The sequence below is a fragment of the Lytechinus variegatus genome, chromosome 3 (genome assembly GCF_018143015.1).
Source record: "Lytechinus variegatus isolate NC3 chromosome 3, Lvar_3.0, whole genome shotgun sequence".
In the NCBI taxonomy this organism is placed as follows: Eukaryota; Metazoa; Echinodermata; class Echinoidea; order Temnopleuroida; family Toxopneustidae; genus Lytechinus; species Lytechinus variegatus.
The window spans coordinates 5,795,202-5,816,651 of NC_054742.1; the positions used below are offsets into that span (position 1 = coordinate 5,795,202).

Consider the following 21,450-nt stretch of genomic DNA (forward strand, 5'->3'; position numbering starts at 1 on the left):
GAACCACGATGAACCTCTTCCACATCATATATTTTATATGTATTTTATTCTGTAATTTTTTAATGTATTTCTATGTTTTTCGACTTACGAACAATATTCTGACCATAACAACAGATAGGGGAGGCAGGGTAAATTGTGACACTTTCTGCATTTTGCATGTTAGAATTAATAGGCATAATAATATTAAAGAAATAAGTACATTGCCTTTAAATTTGATTCTTTTAAATTTAAATATTTTTCACCAATATATAACTTTCTACCAGCACACTGAAAGTCATTGTGACCTTTGAAAAAAAACAATGCCAAATGGCTCAACTTGCCCTATCTGTGGGGTAAGTTGTGCCACCTTCTGGCGTAAGTTGAGCCATAAAAACTATGTACAAAATGTATGAGGGAAGAACTAGCATGTCAAAATGTTTATTTAAAGTCTTTTCACTTGCTAATTCTCTGTAAATACTAACATGCTCTAAAAGTAAAAGAACTGTCATGTGAATTTGCTCCTTTCTGCCTGCATATCAATGGCTTTTAAGGTTAGTTTGTTAGTTTATTACCATAAGAATAACCATGGCTCAACTTGCGCCATGTTGGCTGGCGTAAATTACCCAGGTCCGAACTTAATACAATATTTTCACATCAACAGATTTCTTATGCATCCATAAAAGACTATGACAAGAATGAGAATCCATACCTGGACTAACAATATTGTTCTTATTTCTTCATTATATTTAAAGACGAGTGTGAGTAAAAAGCACTGATCTATTTCAGACCATTTTTTACTTTTTTGGCTGAAATTTGTATTTTCCCTCTAAAAATTGCTTTTTGTTGAAAAAAATGTGGTCGGGTTAAGGGTTATGTAATGGGTCATCAATACATGACACCACCACAATGTCTGACTCATTCATTATTGGCCTGGGGATGGTGGCTCAACTTACCCCGCCTTCCCTACCGGTGTGTTGGGTCAGTTGGTAGAGCATCTGTCTCACAACCGGGGGGGTCGAAAGTTTAAACCCCAGCCGTGTTGGATGAAAAGACATTAAAAGATGGAAGTTGCTGCTACCCAGTTTGGCGTTCAACAATCAAAGGGATGGAGCCTCGTCGATCTGGCGCTGCACAGCGGCTGGCAGGCCTATGATCAATTGGGCAAAACAAATTTCCGGAAATTTCATTTCTGATGTCTATTTCGAACAATAAAATATGGATAAACATTAGATTGAGTTTAAAGCGACCTTTCATTGACAAATCATGGGGAAATCAAGGCTTATCTCAGAAAAAAAGGAGGGATTCAAGTCTTTCACTCGGAGGCTTGCCTGGGGATGTTATGTAATAGACGCCGGCATGTCTGGGAGGTCTAAAGGAGAGCAATAGTTAGTAGACTAACCAACCAGAAGTAAACTGCGTGTTTTCACTTTGAAACATGTAACTTTACAGAGATTATTTATTTTGGTTTACAATCAAGAGACCTGCTATGATTCTAGGAATTGGGATTGTTGGAAACTGGAACTGCTGATCCGAAGTAAATCACGAGTTCAGTCAAATTTGTGATGTCCAAACCTATCGCATAAGTCTGACGGGTGCTCACGATGGACGGATTATATTACGCAACTCAATTGGCCTTTTGCAAATTTCATATTAATTCAATTTCCCAATAATTTGTCAGTGGCTGGGCCCTTTAATCAGTAAAAGGAGAAATAATAATATATTTGTGAATTTGGGCTATAACACTATTTGCATTAGTTTTGTACACAAATTTGTGGTGTTTAGCTATTAAAAGTCTGCATGCACATGCAAAATGTTTGCGTAATGTCAGAACACACCAGGTTGCAAATACACGCGACTTAAAAAGTCAACAAGTGGCGCATAAAAAAAAATTCGCACAGATTTATCACAAAATATGTCGAGGGGGGGGGGGTTAATTCAGCCTTTAGGTTTTGCGATAAATGCAGTCTTATTAGGGTTAACCTTGAAATAGACTGGGGTATTTTGGAGGCTTGAAAGAGTTATGATGGTAATTCAACAAATATTCCCAACATAGCCAAAGTTCATTGACCTTTAATGACATTTTACCTTGATCACGTGACCTGAATCTCCTGCAGGATTTTCACTGATACTTGATTACTCTTATGTCCAAGTTCCATAAACTCTCAACATTGTGATTCCATTTCAAAAGCTTTTTACATTAAAAAAAAATTGCCTTGGTTAAAATTTTGTTTTGATTACCCCAACATAATCTAAGTTAATTGACTCTAAATGAATGTTGATCTTGGTCATTAGACCTGGAACTCAGACAGGGTGTTCAGTAATACTTGATTACCCTTATGTCCAAGTTTCATGAGCTAGGTCCATAATCTCTCTACGTTATGATGATATTTCGAAAACTCAACTAAGTTTAAAGGGTCATATTGACTTCAGAAATCAATACTGCTAAGATCTTGGCTGAAATTATCAACTAAATATCCCTATGCATACTAGAAAGTTGAACTTATTTTTTAAAGATCACCTGATATTTAGAACCCATATTTTTAAAGTCGCATGACTTCTGGCCGGTATTCCAGCCTATCGGGTATTTGCAAGTTCACTGCTAGGCCGGAACACATGCCTATCGGGTACAAAGGGTTAATGTCCCTTTAAAAATAAAGGGATGGTCCGGGCTGCAAATATCTATATCTAAATGAATATAGTAAAATTCACAAAGCAAAAGGTTGAGAATTTCATCAAAATTGGATAACAAATAACAAAGTTATTTAATTTTAAAGTTTACCAATATTTTGTGAAAACAGTTATATGTACATTGACATGAATATTCATTAGGTGGGTGGATGTCACATCCCCACTTTCCTTTTTCTCATGTTATTACACAAAGTCATAACTGTTTCATTTCTTCATACATGTGTAAATGATGTGTCTCCATTATGATGAAAGAAGTTGCGGCAATAAATAACTAATGCCCTTTAATAAGTTGTCAATCCAATTGTTTTAGTTCTTTGTAGAAAATTTGTCATATTATTATAAATTTCATATAATAAAATACAAAAGAACAAGTGGGGATATGACATCATCAGTCCACCTAATGAATATTCATGAAGACATGCCTAGAACTGTTTCACCGGAATAATGAATATCTTTAAAATCCAATAACTTCGTTATTTGTAATCAGATTTTGATCAAATTTTCAGCATTTTGCTCAGTAAATTTTACTCTATTCATTAAGATATATCTCCTACCTGGACTAACACTGTGGATGATACGGATTGAAAAAAGTCGGCTAACTTCCTTCATTACCTCTGAGGTAATTGGAGTTCCTCTATCAGCAAGCATTTATGAGGAAATCCTTGCCTTGAGTAGATGCTCTACAATATTTCTGCTACTGTAGCAGTATTGTCTACCAGCGTTAATATGTAGCAGTGACCTCTTGATGAACATGAGGTAATTGGCCCTTGGGAACAGCAACCCAAAGAAATGGTTCCTCTATGTTTGGCTTTAAGTGGAATCTTTCTCAGTCTTTCTTTCGGTATTAACCTCTGATAAGCACCGTCATACCTGATGAATCACTAAGAATCAGCTTGCAGACCTGGTCAAAAGAAATTAGAAAGTAGTTTATCAGCTGTCTCATTTGCGCCCAAGTGACATGAATACATACATGTATTAGACATTGATATTGCATAAAGTACATGCAAAGAAAATTTGCCCTAATCCTGGAAATCAATGTGTAGTTCCAAACTTTATAGGGTGATCTTTATAGGGTGTGTTCAATGTCATTTCAAAATTTAATCGGCAACATGGATCAAGATTAAAAAACGTGATTACAAAACATGGATAGAATGAGAACCAAAGGGTGTGTTCAATGTCCTCTATTTCCGGTCGAATAGTAAACATCTTTCAAATCATGATTCGAAGGAAAATTTAAACATCGAAAAAGATGCGATTAAAAACGCAATCAACTCAAATTTTACGACCTTGACCATCACGAATGGACATTAAACACAATTTGAGATTTGAAGCGTGTTTAAATTTGCTCTCGTATAGGAAGCCTACACAAACTGGTGCCAGAACTGACCTTTCATGTGATGGGTCAAACTGCGCACTAAAGCTGCACTAACTAAAGAGGGAAATTTAAAGACGATCAACACGTAAACTGCTTTATGTTTTCAACACTGAACAGTGCAACGCTGATCGTGTTTGTGTTCAGTGATTTCTAATTTAGTTTTCAATGATTCATGTTGCTGTTTAAATTTGAAAATCGACATTGAACACACCTTTAGTTTAATTTTTTATTTATTTGGGACAATCTACAAACATTTCCAGATAAAGGCTATATTGTGATCGATTGTTCATCCTTCATAAGCCCTTTTTTCAAGCTTCCTCCTGATATGACAAAGGAAAATGGCACATGGCTTGCAGAAATTATGTATCTTTCAATGTTATTGAAATCATGTGTGTGAAATTTCGAGAATCAAGAATTTACAATTTCCCAATCTGAAGCATGTTCCTTCAAAGGCATATTTTTACAGATATCAGCCAGCAAAATCCAAACCTGGTAAATAATTTGTATGTAAATAATCCAACAATCTTTGACAGTCGCTATTGTTTTCTTTTAAGATGCACATAATTAGAAGGCGGACACTATCTTTGCATCAAAGGAAGGCTCACATTAACCGTCCATATCTTTGTAGTTCCGATCAAAATGTACATGTACATGAATGACCATCACGAAGAGGTCCATGGTACAATGTTCTAACATTGTACCATGGACCTATTAGCGACGGACATTTAACGTGATTCTTACCTTTAAATAGACAAAATCCGCCGCCTAAAGATTATGTGCATATTTATGACAACATACAGGTCTTTTGACAATATACATCTACCAAGGCGTAAGTGATCATTTGCAAAGGGACAGTTCAGTTTCTTGGTCTTAGTTTTGTTGCCTGATGCCCTGTGTCAGAAAATGCTTTTCAATCAACATGCATTAGATTTCGAGCAGAAAAATTGAAAGAAAAGTTGGACAAAGATTACCAGTGTCTTTGATTTTCCAAGATTTAAAGGATCTTTCATCTTCTGCACATACAGTTTATGCAAAAGCAATGTTAAAACATGAATCATTAGTTATAGTTCATAATTGTCAGAATGAAATATAAATAGGAAATGTGAAACATCACCAACTTTTAGTCTTAGTTCCAAATCACCCCAAATAAACTGAACTGTTTTGTGAAATAAAGCACAACACTGTGTTTAGTTTTACACATGATATTTTAACATTTAAAATGAAATTGTTTAAGTGTGCTAGACCTTTAAAATCATTTGAAATATGAAGTCAATACCATAAATTTCCCATAAATATAGATCATAACTGATGGCTTTACACCTCCCTTTTAAAATGACTTAAATTCAACTCAACTCAACTTTACTCTGCAAATAAAATATAATAAAAAAAGGCACGTACATGTACAGTATTTATTTCACAGATGGAGGGTTCAAATGAAGCATTACTGTTATTATGATTTTTTCTCATTTTCATTGAACCCATTCTCATTTTCATTGGCCCCATACATGTAATTTACAGATCAATGCAAAATCTGATATTATGGGGCCAATGAAACAAACAATAATAAAATCATGTCTGGCAGAACAGTTTCCTTACTGGAGTTGCTGCCCTGGGTAAATAAGACACTAGTATAATCATTAATAGTATTGAAATGTCAAAGAGAGACAAAGAGAGAGGTTGAAAACTACATGTGAGTCATTACAGTGATAGAAAAGCTGCAGCAGTGGTTAAGATGAGTTTTGTCCCGGAGAAATGCTCGTTTGAAGTCATTTAGAGATTTGCATTTAACTTAACAGAAAATAGGTAATGTATTCTAAAGAGAGGACAAAGAAAATAAAAATGTTTGTTGCAAAGGAAGATCGGTGGTAATTGTAACAATTATTGTTACAATTGCAATTTACTAAGATCTTTTACTGATTATTCAAAAAATACAGGACAATAGGAATCCCCAGCAAGGGTTGGTCGAGGCTCCGATATAATAAACAAGCAAACTCCATGCCAATCCCTGAAGGAAGGCAAATTGAATTACATGAACATACCTGAAATAGTTCCCGCTGTCAGCTTCAACATTATTTGGTCTCAAGACGCTAAACACTGTCTGTGTTACAGCTGATTCAGGTAGTTCTTGAAACAACTGAAATTTCAGAGATCAATAATAAAAGAAAATAAAAAATTAAGATATAGTGAGTATGCACTATGAAAAAAATGCATAACTAAAAGGGGCATAAAATCATATTACACATCAAGTTTTCTATAAAGATCAATGTAATCAAGAAAATGTGGGGACTTAGAAATATAGAATATGTAATGCATACTTCAGCTCATCAACCAATTAAGGAATTTATAAAATGTGTATCTTCCACATGGTTACTTTTTGAAGTAATTTGACTTTTATATTTCAGAGGACAATTTAAAATGTATTGCAATGAGATGTTGCATTTGAGTGAAACTGTCAAAGTTCTCAGTAATATAACATTACAAAATCCTTTAATACAAACAATAAAATGGACATTTGTAAAGCGCTGGTGTTCATCATGAGACAATGCTTTATGGTGCAATAAACAAAAGACACGGAAAAATGGAAACATGTTAGGCCAGAGAAAAGCTTCATTTACTTGAAAGCATATACAATGTACATATATGTGAATAACCAAGTTTTTAGTAATATTTTGAAGGTCCTGCTTGACAAAAAATATTGCACATGTCTTGTGGAAGTTAATTCCATAGCATATTGAAACAATCCATAACCCACATAAGTCATCGATAGTGGTACAGAAAGGATGCGCTGACAGTTATTTATGAGAAGATTGAGATTATTGAGATTCAGTTGAGATAGAGAATTTCTTGATTAAATACAAGTGGGAAGAAATGCACACAGCATAAAGCGCCTGGGATGGGGCACCAGCCGCATACATTACTGGTTACTGATCAAGCACAAAAGAGAGGGATTGACTGCAGCCAAGCAAATGCATATTCAGAAGACTCACAACAGAAATAAAGTATGTTTTGAACTGTAGTACATGTACATATCATAAATACATAACATACACATGTAGATCACCATACATGTGCATGTACTTTTAAGTATCCCAAATCGAAGGTGTCACGATGAAGCAAACCAATGTCAAAATATTTCATTTGTGCCCCCACCCTCCGGACTATGGCCACCTGCATGAAAGACCCTGTGTACAGTGTATGTAAAATATTGAGATTTGAGCCCCATTTATAATATCAATATTATATGAAATCAATAACAAAATTAATGAAGCCAAGCCAAAAAAATGAATATTTTCCACAATTCACTTACTCTTAATATCCTTTCATCAGAAATTCAATGGAGGGGCACATCCCCCCAAAAATAAACTATTCCACAACCAAGAAAAAGAAAGCAAAGGAAAAACTATGAAATGTGGCCGAATGTTCTGTGTATACATGTACATGTATCATGTCAAAATGTTCAGGTGTATACTGTAAGTATCATGTTCAAAAGTTTAAAAATTTTGCCCCATATGCCACGTTCTGCGTCCCTAGTAGTATTTGGATAATTATGTTAACAAAGAAAAATTAATAGAATCATGAAATAGCAATGAAAGTTACTTTGGTTTAAACATATTGTACAATCCTAGAAAAATCATCCAGATGCTGTCTGCACTACCGGTATATAAACTGGTGTCTCGCGGTGTACATGTAGTTATTTATACTGTAGGTTAAAATGAATTTACCTGAAATGATACTGATAACAATATACAAATACTTGAGATATTATAATGTTGCCTGGGGACACACTTTCAAGTCTTATCTTGATAAGTTGAAATTATTAAAGAAAAGGGCAATACGACTTATGTACATGTATCCATCATTGTCGTTCAATTGCGTATTGTTTATGTTCAAACTACAATTAATGCCTCAAGAGTATACATTACAAAATACCCCTCCAGAACTAACAAATAGATACATTATAATACATGTATGCATGCCACAGGGATCATGGTCATTAGCCTTTTGCGAGAACAAATGTCACCTGAAATCCTTTCATATCCTGCATTAAAGAATGAAACAGTATGCCTGTTGATATGAAAAAATAGTACAACTCTTTCCATGTTCAAAAAGTTCTTGAAAAGTTATGATCAGTTTTATGTGTTGTGTGGATGGGTGCGTTTGTGGCTGCCAAGTGTATGTGTGCCCCGCTCACAAGCCTTGCTTTTAAAGGGGTCCTAAACCAATTCAGATACATGTACATGTACAACACTGTACATGCCATAATCTAATTGATATGAGTTTATGTAGTCCTAGATGCATTGTATATTTAATTATATTTATAATGTGATATTTTGGTTTTAAATTCAGTACACGCATGTAAAATTGAATTTTAACTATCCCTTCAAATCTAGAAGAATACCCTAGAATTAATGTATACCTTCTTTTTTCTGTTATTTGTCAAGTCCCTGATGTTACCTACAAAATTACCTGAAATTGGTCCTAAATTAAATTGTGTGAAAATACATACATGCATGTACATCTAATGCAGTAGTATAAAAATTATTCAAATCTTGAAAGAAATTGGCACATTATCATTATTTGCATTTAAAAAATGAAAAAAAAAGTGAATTGCTGGCATATGATGTACATGTACAGTATGCACATGGTATCATTAAAGGGTTTGTTCAATCTATTGAGCAGTGGGTTGAACACATCCTCAACAAAAGTAAATTTATAGATTGTATAATGGACAAATGAATTCTCAGGTGCCATGTCCCTCTACTCTGTCCCTCATGTTCCTTGACAACGATAAAGGAAAAAAAGGATATTTGTAAAAAGAAAGGAAAGGAGGGTAAGATATTATGTTATTGTCTGAATATTATTTCAAAATCTATCACAATATCAGATTTTCATGCTAAGGTCAACAAATTTGCTCTCTCGCTGGGAAATACTGTCAGACACCAAGTTTCGACTCATTGCACCAATGTTTATTTTGCCAAATACAAGAGTGCTTCAACTCTTTGCCTGTTATTTTCCTGCTCCTCAACACTAATATGCCTATAAAAAGGGCAGAACATTTGAAAAAGAAAAGCAAAATAATGAACCAATTCAAGACAGAAAATTGAATTGACTTTTTGCTGGTTTTATTATCGATCTGTAGACATGGTTTAATAATAATTGTTAACCAATTGAATTGACTATAAACCTGTGTGAAACTCATAAATGGTCAAGAAGCTAGGCCGACAAAATGATGGTGTGCACTTCAAGTTTTGTATGCCAGACCTGCACAGTACAATGCTGCATTGGAAGACTTCTTTTTATACTGTAGAAGTACTCTCTTTAGAGTTTCTGCTCATAGAGGTGGGTTATAAATGGGTGATTTGAAGCAGATAAATATAAACAGCAATGGTAAAATGGAAAGTAATTTTCCTGGGTTTTTGGCAGAAACGTGCTGTCACTCACCATGGCAACACAATCTCAAACACATTTGGAATAGAGAATTGCTTTAAAGTTTTTAGCTGAAGACCAATGTGGATGCTAACTTTTGATGAACCCTGACCAAAACCCTGAGAATAGCAGTTTTTCTGTGTTTGTGGCTTTAATTGCAATGACCACAGCAAAAAAATTTCTGACAATGCAGTTGCACAAATTGTCTTTAATACACATCTTTACTGCATAAAAAAAAAGAATGTGAGAGTTACATGTAAATTTCATAAGAATTCGTTGAAAACTGATGAAGCGGTTTGAAGAGCAAGATTCATGGCAACATGATTTCTGACACATGCAACAAATATATCTTGCACATCTTTACCTCAAGACCAATGTGCATGCCAAATTTCATGAAAATTGGTAAAACTGAGGAAGTACATGTGTAGTTTGAATCACAATGTTTTTACCTAATTTTGGCCATATTTGCACTGACGGGCAATCCTACAATATGCTGTATTACTCCCTTAACCCTAATTTGGATTCTTCTTATTCAGATCTTGGTTGGGGATTGCTCACGACGAAAATTGATGAATGGTAGAAAACGATGTGATCACACAGTTACATAACCAAATTTCACTTAGTTTTTGGTGCTAATTTACATACATGTATAATTTATAAAGCCCTTGGCTTGAACTGCTAGTTCTGAGACCTAATCCTCTGTCGTGAAGTAGCATACCGGTACTTAATAAAGGCTGATTTGCTTACTTTAGCACTAGCTCTTTTAACTTCATTAAACTGAAGCGCAAGCCCAAGTACAGCAGTTGGCTAGAGAAATATGATACTGTTGATTACCAAAAGAAACCCACACTGCAAAACACTGGTGTTTATGTAACACCAGCCTGGTATCTATATCAGTCCACATCACAGAAGCATTCACCAGACCTGCAAACCTCTGGAAATGAAAAACTTGTATTCTGTGAACAAAAAAAATGCATATTTCCCAAAAAAATGTACTTTTATTTCATAATGAAATACATTGTGCGAAAGCTCATCGCGGCGCTCAAGCTGCATGCAAGCTGTAATGTGCACTGGTTTTAACAAAATGATTGAAAAAAGTTTCCTGAAATTACATTGATTCAAAACCCATTTGTGTTATTTTTCAATTTTTTTCTCTCACAAAATCATAGTTTTTAAAGAAAAAACATACTGACGTATTCTGGTTGCAAAAACATACTAAATACGCCCAAAACGTACTGGTTGGCAGCTCTGCAACAACACTTAAGAATCAAAACCAATATTGGTTTTGCACTGATTGGTGTTGGTTAAATGCCAAATTAGTGTTAGCGTAGTTACACCAAACCGGTGTTGTTTTAACACCTCTCCAGTATGGACAGATATACATGTACATGTAGATACCTGGCTGGTGTTAAATTTACACCAACCTTTTTTGCAGTGCACCTGAAACGTCATGTGTGACAGTGCGTTGATACATGGAGGCCTTACAGCTGTACATTTGATAGGATTTAACACACCCTGATATCGCTGTATAGTTTTATTGGTTTTTTCTTTGAAGTCTTGCACAAGTTTTGAGACCAATTTCACACAGAATACCTCACATTTTTGACGTGTAGATTTTTTAATTGATGATATCATCTTCAAGAAATGGTGATTTATTTATGTATTGTGTGCATATTCAATGGAAACTGCCTTCCTTCATCTCAAATTATCACATAACTTAATGAATTTAGTGGTAATTATGACTTAATAATAGCCTGCAGAAAATTAAAAAAGAAAATTAAAATTAAAACCTACAAATACATGAGAAATTTAATAAACAAAGAAGTTCCATATAAAAGTAGAAATTGCCCCTTCCCCTCAATCTCAGGTACAGCAATTGCCCCTCTATGAGAAATAGATCTGCCATTTGCTATAATGATACATGGATGTCTAGACTAAATACTTTTGCCTATAGGGGTGTAAGTTAAGAAAATGTGAAGGGTTATTCATTTAATTTTGACTTGTTCTCATTTCTTTATTTCTGCATCAACCTTGTTCAAACTTGGTACAAATGATCCTTGGTTGATACCATGTGTGTGTTGATGAGGTCAAAGGTCATCTAGGGGTCAAAAAGTCAAAGATAGGAGGCCATTAGTCATTTTTTTTTTTTACAGATTTTGGTTTAAATCAATTTTTTTTGTTTGCATCAATATTGTTCAAACAGTATTCTGCATTGTGTGAATAGTTGAGTTGTTTCATTATTGATGTGATCTAAAAATGGAAACAGTTTAAACCCATTGACTCATTTGTAATAGATATGTGGTGCATTTTGCTTGATTGTAAGAAAATCAGTATGGGGTCGGACGTACACTGTCTGAATGCATGTCAACTTTAATCAAGCATAACTCTTCACCAGCATCAGATTCATTTGTTAATTCCATCTTATGTGAAAGACAACTAACCAAACAGTATGTATATTAAAAAAAATCCAGTTTAGAATGTCTATGTTTTGAGTAACTGATCTTCAAAGGGGGTCGGACGTACAGTGTGCAAATATTTTGCACAATGTACGTCCGACCCCTTCAAAGTGTACGTCCGACCCCAAATAGATCAGCCTGTAACTAAAACAAAGCAATGCCTATCAATTTCTTTGCTTCATTTCTTGTAAGATTCATCCTTTAGCTAACAGCTCATATTAGAATTTTAGTACCTGCAACACAAAAATCACAGAGATTTTGACATGAAATCTAAAAGCATAAAACCTGCTTTCGTCTGATGTACGTCCGACCCCTCACATTTTTGCCCATATTTTCTATTCTTCATATTGCAGCCTGGTCCTGTCATGCTGTAATGATAACCTAGGTCACATGTTATGATATACTAAAATAAATAAAACACTGCTATCAAATTAAAGGAGATACAGCTCTTAAATGTGTCCGAATGTACGTTCGAGTTTTATGGAATGACCCTATTATCATACACACCAAATTATAATGAGCCTATAACTAGGTTAAGTTAACTACTGAAAAGTTATCGCATTATTAGGACTTCAGATGGGTGAGATGAAAACATGTCAGTGTGACCTTGACCTTTGACCTCAAGATCAATGGGCTTCCTAGGACCCATGCTACATGTAGTATCGTACACACCAAATTATATGAGCCTAGGTTATTAAAGTTACACTGAAGTTATTGTGTTTACAAGGACTTCAGAAGGGTAAGATGAAAACATGTCACGGTGATCTTGACCGTTGACCTCAAAATCAAAAGGCTTCATGGGATCCATGCTAGTACATGTATTTATATGAGCCTAAGTTATAAGTTAAACTGAAGTTATCACATTTACAAAGACTTGAATACAGTGACCAGCAAATAATTTGTCAGATTATTGGCATGAAATGTAATCAACTATTTTTATTCAAAGCCTGTAGCCCATGTCAAGTTCGCTGATTATTCTTTTTTTCTATTGCAAATAGAGCATATGAATGCACAAACCAATCACGTTTATGGTATGATGCCTACTCCCACCACTGCAGTGCAATTCCTCCATGTAGACTTTAAGTAACCCATATGCACTTCATAGATCTGGGTTACTTTAGTAGACCTATGGAGGAACAGGATGCCACAAAGCCAGATTAAGTCTCAGGGTAGCAAATCCTGGCAGAAATAGACTGAAAAATATAGACCGACTTCTCAGTAAAACACAGATGGGCAATGTGGCATTTGACTGCAGCAACTCCTTGGGTAGAGTTAACTCAGGCATAATTAAGACTTTAAGGAAAATGAAACCTTTGGAACATGACAGCTTATGCCCAAATAGAAAAAACAACAAAGAAGTAAACCAACAAAGATTTGAGAAAATTGAATAAATAAGAAAGTTATGACCATTTTTAGTTTAGATCATTATTTTAATGCAGATCTTCCTATTAGCAATACAACAAAGATTTGTGAAGTCACATGTGAACAACTTTCCTATTACTTTTGTATATATCTCACTTAAACTGCCTCTTTTATCACATCTATCAGTAGATCATTCATACAGTGTAGGAGGGCATGTAATACAGATTAATTCAAAGAATACATGTAAATCATAGATGAAATATAACCATAAGAGAAAATTAGGGGGCATTTTAATTCTGTAAAAGGGAAAGTTGTAGTTGGTCACATGTGACATCACATATCTTTGTTGCATTGCCAATGGGAGGATCTCCATAGCATTAGTTATCGCAATATTCAAATGATCATAACTTTCTCATGATTTGTCCGATCGTTCTCAAATTGTCTAATTCTTTGATTTTTCTGTTTTCACACATGCCCACTTGTCTAGGTTTCATTCCCTTTGATGTTAGGGTAATATGATCAGCCAGCACCTCAGGCCTCATTCATGTCTCAGAATCACAATCCGCATAATTTGGTAATTTGCGAAGGTTTACTAAACGCTGTTGTTGGGCCCCCTTCCCCATGAGCATAATCAAGCAATTTAAAAAAAATTCTGAAATGCAGTGTCCGGTCTTCCCGGATTCAATTTCAATCTTACTTGTCTTAACAAAATGACTGGCTGAAATGACCGAAATATAACGTTAGATCTAGAATGAGGGTCTAGAGACTAACATTAGACCGACAATGATCTAGTCTAAAATAAAACCCTAATTTTTTCAAATTTGTATATTTTTTAGACACACTTTTAATATAGAAGAATGTAAGGATAATAATAATTGTCATTTATATAGCACTTTATCAATCTACGACTGCTCAAAGTGCTTCACAATTATTATTACCCAGTCACTGGATTCATAGCATTTCAAGCAGCCTGTTAGGCGCACACTTGCTAAACCAACCACAATGAGTTGTTTCCTACTGTAGGCCTACCCATTTAACACCTGGTGAGAGTGGCAAAGTGTGGATTGATGCCTTGTCAAAGGACGCTAGGCTATGGTGAGATTCAAACACACGACCCTCTGATTACAAGGCGAGAGTCAGAACCGCCACACCACGGCGCTTCCATGGAGAGAAAAGTAAAATGCCACTTTCAGAATTTGTATCTGCAACTGTGCATCAATGTAAAGCAAGCAGGAGATCAATAAATATTACAAAAGTCATGGAGGAAAAACCCTATAAGAATCTATACCATGAACAACTTTGAAGTTTTATGAATAAAAGGGCATACAATTCAAGAGTATACCTTGCCGCGCGTAGCAGCGCATTGCACTTTACAAAGGATTACAGTCCCAGTCATTGCATTTGTGTAAGTTGTACTTTTGCTGCTGAATAAAATCTGCACATACATATTGTACTCTCCTTTAAACAGGTAATTATCTCCTTCAATATTACACATCATGAGGAGACAGGAATAATCATTGTTTCTGGGGTTTTCTTTAAGAAATTCTGACATTCCACTGTCAATCCCTTTGAGAGGAGTCAACATAGTTCAGAGTAACAACCAATGCACAACCTGACTAAAGCTTTAGGTCTAGATCTACATGAGTTGATTCAAATGGATGATTCCACCCCAACAAAAAGTTGATTTGAATAAAAAGAGAAAAATCCAACTACTACATGTAGTAGCATAAGCTGAAAATTTAAAAAAAAATCGGATGTAAAATAAGAGTTATATTTTAAAGTTTCGCTTAATTTCACAAAACAGTGGGTATGTAAATGAGGGAACTGATGACATCACTCACTATTTCTTTTGTATTTCATTATTTATTTCTTATTTTATCCACATTGTTCTGTGGAAGAGTTTTATTTTTCCCTGGACATGTGGAATTACCATTGTTGAACATTTTTTATTCAGTCAAGTTGGTCCTCATTGTCAAATATGTAAAAATTGAAATATTGTATAATTCAAACAATAAAAAACATAAGAAATAGTGAGTGACATCATCGATTCTCTCATTTACATGTGAGTAAATTGTGCATGTCACTATTTTGTAAAAAATAAGCGAAATTTAAAATGTCATAACTTTCTTATTTTACATCCAATTTTGATGAAATTTTCAGCATTATGCTTGTCTGATTTTTCTTTCTATTGAAATCAACATTTTTCTGAGGTGGACTTGACCTTTCAGCACTATTCTTTTTCCTACTTCACAAGCTTTAAAATGGTACCAAATTTGTTGGGATTCCTTCAAGATTTCAGAAAAAGTCAATAGGGTCCATCTCTTCAATGTAACTAAATTCGGCCCTCAATATATTCTTTTACAGAAATTTTTTTTGCATATTTTCCCCTGTAAATTTTAAATATCCCTGTTAATATTTCAGAATATGAGTTGATTTAATCATCATTTTTTGTCTTATTTCAAAATTTTTTTATATGGTATGGAATTTGTTGGGATTCCTTCAAAATTTAAAAAAGTCCTTGATCCCTTGCAAAGTATATTTAAAACTTGAATTTTAGGCATAAAGTAAAAATAGGTGGTAGCCAACTGCGGGCCATTCCACTTTAAGTGGCGAGGTTCTCGGGGCTAGTATTATTGTGTTGGAATGGATCGCTGTTTTTGTTGGTCGTTGTAAATCATTTCCACACCCAAATTATCTCCTCTCAGTGTGTCTGTCACAAGGTTGATGAGCTGCTACAATGTAGGTACTATTTGCTTTATAGATACTGGTGCTAGAAGTTGGCATTGATGCTTTTGATGAAGTCAAAGAATGGATCAAGATAAATTCCTAATAATTGTAACATCTCTTCATTTCTCGTCTTGGCATGAGGGGGGCGTGAGCCGTAGTATGGCCAGTCTCCCCCCCCCCCAGTCTGCAGTCCTCCTTGTCTTCGCACATGCCTGTCTGCATGATTCTAATAGTAATAGAGGATACAAAATAACTTTGGAATGCAATGGCATGATCGACAATGAGAACAACCTTCCACGGCATACATTTTTTTTCCTGAACGTTACTACACGGTATATAGTTATAGGAAGCACTGGCACTGGTCGGACAGCGCCCTGCGGGCCGCTTTACACCAAAAATGCAGATCAATGCAGCCGGAACAGATTTCTTTCTCCTTTTTCTCCATAAAAAGAAAATGATATGCTTTGGAGCGGCTTTCTTTGTTTCTTTTCTCAATGAGATAAAAATGCTATGAATTGGAACAGAAATTTCAGTGTAAAAATGGGGGTCCTCTCCGCGGCACACCCACCATGCATTACATACTGAGTGCCTCCCCCCTCCCTGGGTAGGCATACACTACAAGGGGAAGTGTATACTGAGGTTATGTTTGTTTCCCTCTATGTTACTACACAAAGATCTAGGAAGCGTTTGCGTCACCGCACGCCCGGAGAGGGGAGATGGAGGGGGGGTTACATATTGAGGACAATTGTTTAATGTGATATGGAATTGTCCTGGGGGGGAGGGGGAACTCAGTATATAATGCATAGTGGGTATGTGCCGCGGAGGGGGCCCCCATTTTGACACTCAAATTTCCGTTCCAAGGCATAGCATTTTTGTCTTATCATATCAATTTGTTTGCGCTCCTTTTTTGCAGTGCGTAGCGTGTTAAATTATTTCCCTATGGAGAATAATAGAAAATACGCCGTTTTTTTAGGGATTTGCTAAGATATCTCCCAAACGCGTCAACAAGGTGATCTATCAAAACAGAATAGAATTGAGCAGATTCTCACCTTTAACATGATATGATTTTCATTTAATTTTAGTCAAATTAAGTTCTGTCACTTTTGAGGTTTTTGGAACCTTTCTTGATGATTTTGGAAATCCATTTGTACATGAGCCAATGGGCAAGTGCGAGAAACGAAACGTTTGGTGCGACTTCACATTGTTGTAAAAAAATATATACGTCACAATAGACCCTATCAAAAAAAGACATTTTGCAGAAAATGCTGTAGATTGCGAATACCTAAGAATGATTTTGATTGGATAAAAAAAACCTCTGTCACTTTTCACATTTGCAAAAGCTTTTGCAATAATTGGTCACTATAGTTTGGCGGGTTCAGCCGATGGCATTGTGTGTACACAGTATAGTACACAGTACACACGCATAGCTAGGCAACGCAGCGCGTGTATTCGTACAGGACGACTTGAGTGTATGTTGGATAGGACCGTACCATTTTTGACCGGGGGTGTGCCAATGAATGCAAGTGATCAAGAAGAGTTACAAAACTGAAGGGAGTGAGAAAACAAGGAAAGTGAGAGGGAAATTTATGAAAACAAGTAATGCGAGGAAATATGACAAGAAAAGGAGAGAAAGGAGAAGTGAAAACACGCAGCTGAGTGCGCTCACGATATGTAAGTTGAACACCCCTGCACCGCAATGTAGCAGCCCGCCACTATACACGTAGACTGCCTGCACGATGCGAAGACAGCGGCGCGTATTAGTGACTGTGCGTCAAACGTCCCATTTCTATGCCTTATAAGAGCGTTTTTTGTACACAACAAATTGATATGTGAGAAAAAGAAATTTGCTCCAAAGCATAGCATTTTCTTCTTATCGAGAAAAAAGACAGAAATCCGCTCCGAAGCTTCGCATATTTTCTGTTACGCCGTTCCGGCCGTATTGATCTGCTACAATGAGCCGCACTTTTGGTGAAAAGCAGCCGCAGACCGCTGTCCTGTCCGACCATCGCCTCTGCGCTAGCGCACCCGGCGCCCGTACCGCCAGGCTAGCTGCATGCACGTTCCATAGGGATGCATATATATGCACTCACACTCAGGTGACCCGTTCCAAGGACCCCCGTTTTCACAAACATTCATAGTTCCGAAGCCCGTTCCGAGGACCCTCCTTTTTACAATAAGCCCGCTCCAAGGCCCCCGTTTTTTGTCTCGCCCGCAGCACACACCTACATGTACTACTTTTTTGGTAGATCAGTGCCCTCCCCGGGAATTGTGAGGGTAGGGATGGAGAGTGCACTACAAGTGGCAGGTGATACAGGAGGTAGTGGTAAAACTGGAAATGCTATTTGGACCTATAATGCTATTTTTAAATGAGCTTCGGATGAAGCTACATGTACGTGTACATGTTGTATTATTTCAACACTACTTATGAATACTTCTATACATGGCTACATGGATACGTGCACTACGAAGGCTGTTATTAATAACCCGTTTATCGATGGTCCTGTCGAAAATCGCTTGTTTCTGCCACTTAGCGATATCGATAATCTTTCTCTCTGTCGATAATACCCGCTATAAAAACTATTATGCAGGGACACAGACTGATTTTTCGCATTTTCAGAGAATTCAAGGAAACGGCCCTTTGAAAGTGGCTTATCAAACGGAAAATCACAGAAAACTTATTTTTCATCAAACTGCACAGAACAGCAACATAAATTATTCCAAAATCTCAACGAAATACTAGCTCACTCCCACTTTGCTTTTATCATACTAGAAGTGGGGTGATCGATCGTGACAATCCAAACATCATGACGTGACTATACTCGACTCCATTCGATCGAATCGAAAACATCACAAGCGCAACTACATGTAACATTCCTGCCCTCTACGTTCGAACAGAACGCGAAGCTACATGTATACAGCAGGATATCAAAATGGCGGATAGGCGAAAGAAATTGACTGCTCGGAATGTCCAAAAAGCCCCAAATTGTGGATAAAACTTCATCCAATCCTAAAATCGTGAAAGGTGATGCATGCTAAATATGATTGTTAAAAGATGCTATATCATGTAGTCATCACTCACACGTACACTGTACCGTATTGCGAGGTATAATAGTAGATAGATCTAGTACATGTATACTAACCTCGTACCATGAACCGCGTTTGGCAGTGGATTTCTAGCTAGTGCCTGGGTCGCGCGTGCTTGGATCTCAGTTCTGGTGTCCACGACACTAAGTATGGCTTGATTTTTCAGTGCGCGGTGGCATGGCATGGCCTGGGCTACATTGTATGGCTACGGGAGCCTACAATAAACTACAAAGTAGGCCTAGGCCTAGTGTACAATACATGCCATAGGCATAGCTCCGCGCTCCCCGGCTCAACATCGAGGAATCGCACACCATGGTGACTCAATTAGGCCTAGGCTATAAAAAATCGACTTCAGACAGTCACAGTGCAGTCATTTAATTATTCATTTATTGGCATTGCGTGCTAAAAACTAAAAAGTAAAAGTAATGGATTTGGAGCAAAGACATGGGGCACCATCATCACGTATCTCAGTCACCATCTCCACTAGACAGGATTAACCGTCGTTTCTGGGGATTTATTCAACAATTTCTGACATTTTACTGTAATCCTGGAGCCAACGTAGTTCAGCGGAACAACCAAAATACATTACAGAGACTGAAGCTTTTTTGGTCTACATCTCGACAGGTTTTAGGAAATTTGAAACTTCCATACCGGTACTTACCATTAAATTCTATAATTACATCGTCCTGTAGGCCTACTCCTGTTTTCCCGATTTGTAAGACGAAGTACCAGTACGACAATTACCAGACGGTGGACTGTACTGTTTCCAGAAGAAGTAAAAACTGCAGGATGGTAGTTGGTACGGAGTATGGTTGGTCGGTCACCCGGCAGTTTCGGCCGGGACAAAACCTTTTTTCCGCTGTGACGCAGCGGCGCGGCGTGCTTGGGCGCCAGTGCAGTGCAGTGCTGGGCAGCTGGCCTGGCTGGATGACACTCAGCGCGCGCCGCGCGCGCTTTAGTGCAGTACGCAATCGTACATTTATAAACTGGTTCAAATTATAATTTCGATGCTCTCTCTGTGTATAAAAAAGGTACTGCACCCGCAGAATTACAGACTTGCACAGTCATTAACTGATAACTTTTTTAATTTGTAAGAATTAAAATTCTCTTCCGTTTTGTGATGATTATGTTTATAATTTAAATGATGAAATTATTTAATTCATCTGTATTATACTGATTCAAAATCATAATTCTTTACATAAGTTTACTGATGTCATTTGGTGAAACAGGTGAGGTATTTGCTTTTGGTGTTGGCTGGTGTATTTTTGTATAGGGGCAGTGAAATATATAGCAGAAAAACGGTAATACCATGTCATTAGACATTGCATTTTTATTGATGTGTTAAGAACAGGAATCATGATCACCTGTTGTCTTGCCTTTAAAAAAACCCCTTTAATATTCCTAAAATAATATTCTACACTCTTTCTAGGAGTTCTCATCATCCCTAAAAAGTAGTAAAATTGAACAAACGAAAAAGTACAAGCAATTTAGCACACAATGTGATGGGCATTATTTTTTTCTTTCTCCCGAAATGGGGGATTAGATTCAAATTTTCAGGGGACCACTTCCATTGACGAGTGGATACCAGGCGCGACCATGGGATTTCGAAAGCACCCTAAACAAGGGAAGCAAGTCTTTTCCAGATTATGAAAATGATCCCTTAACAAGCTTTGGAAAATTGACCGAAAATACGTACCTTTCCTAACAAAATATATCCCTTTTTAAGTATATCGTTTTTGACACCCTCATAACCTTACATATACGTAACGTGCCAACTCTTGAAAAGGATATCCCTTCTTACACATGGTCGCGCCTGGTATCCACTTGTCAATGGAAATGCCCCCCCCCCGGGCGACCCCTCGAGTTCTGGGAAGAACCAAATGTGACCGTGGAAGCTCGTCTTTAATCGGATATATCGCTGTTACCATACAGTAGCAACCAGATCGAAATTTGCACACGAAACGCAGATTGAATGTTTCCGTTGCGGATGCGAAACGTAAAAAAAAATCATGTCACAACTTGCATTACAGGACAGTGTTTTGCGACGGGCCCAAATAAAAAGTCTCTTTCAAAATCGATATATACCGTCGTAAAGTCCGTTCGCGTTGCACAGCGAAAATGTGGAGTAGCAAAATCGAATGAGGAGAGCTGTACAGGTGAGGGTGGAATCCCTCTCGCTTAGCCTGGCGGAAATCATCGGATATAGATGGAAAGCGCCACCACCACAATAAACTCAAACCAACCGACAAACGCCGCCACAATGCGTTAGTCTTCGCCAGATCAAACGTATCGCTTACGTTCAGCATAACAGCAAAGACAATAACTGCAGCTTCCGCCTAGATTATAGGCTAA

The 21,450-nt window shown here is 36.7% G+C and overlaps 1 long non-coding RNA gene across 3 annotated transcripts; it reads right to left on the reverse strand.

Moving 5' to 3' along the window:
- Positions 1 to 877: 877 nt before the first annotated feature.
- Positions 878 to 20,021, reverse strand: LOC121410070. Of its 3 annotated transcripts, XR_005969272.1 has the most exons (4): positions 19,760 to 20,021; positions 6,082 to 6,176; positions 3,222 to 3,568; positions 878 to 1,126 (listed from the first exon to the last, which is right to left on the reverse strand). It is a non-coding gene; the product is annotated as an uncharacterized LOC121410070 (long non-coding RNA). The 3 variants fall into 3 exon arrangements; XR_005969271.1 differs by lacking the exon at positions 878 to 1,126 and having other exon boundaries at positions 3,129 to 3,568; XR_005969273.1 differs by lacking the exons at positions 878 to 1,126; positions 19,760 to 20,021 and adding an exon at positions 19,155 to 19,237 and having other exon boundaries at positions 3,129 to 3,568.
- Between the last annotated feature and the right edge of the window lie 1,429 nt (positions 20,022 to 21,450).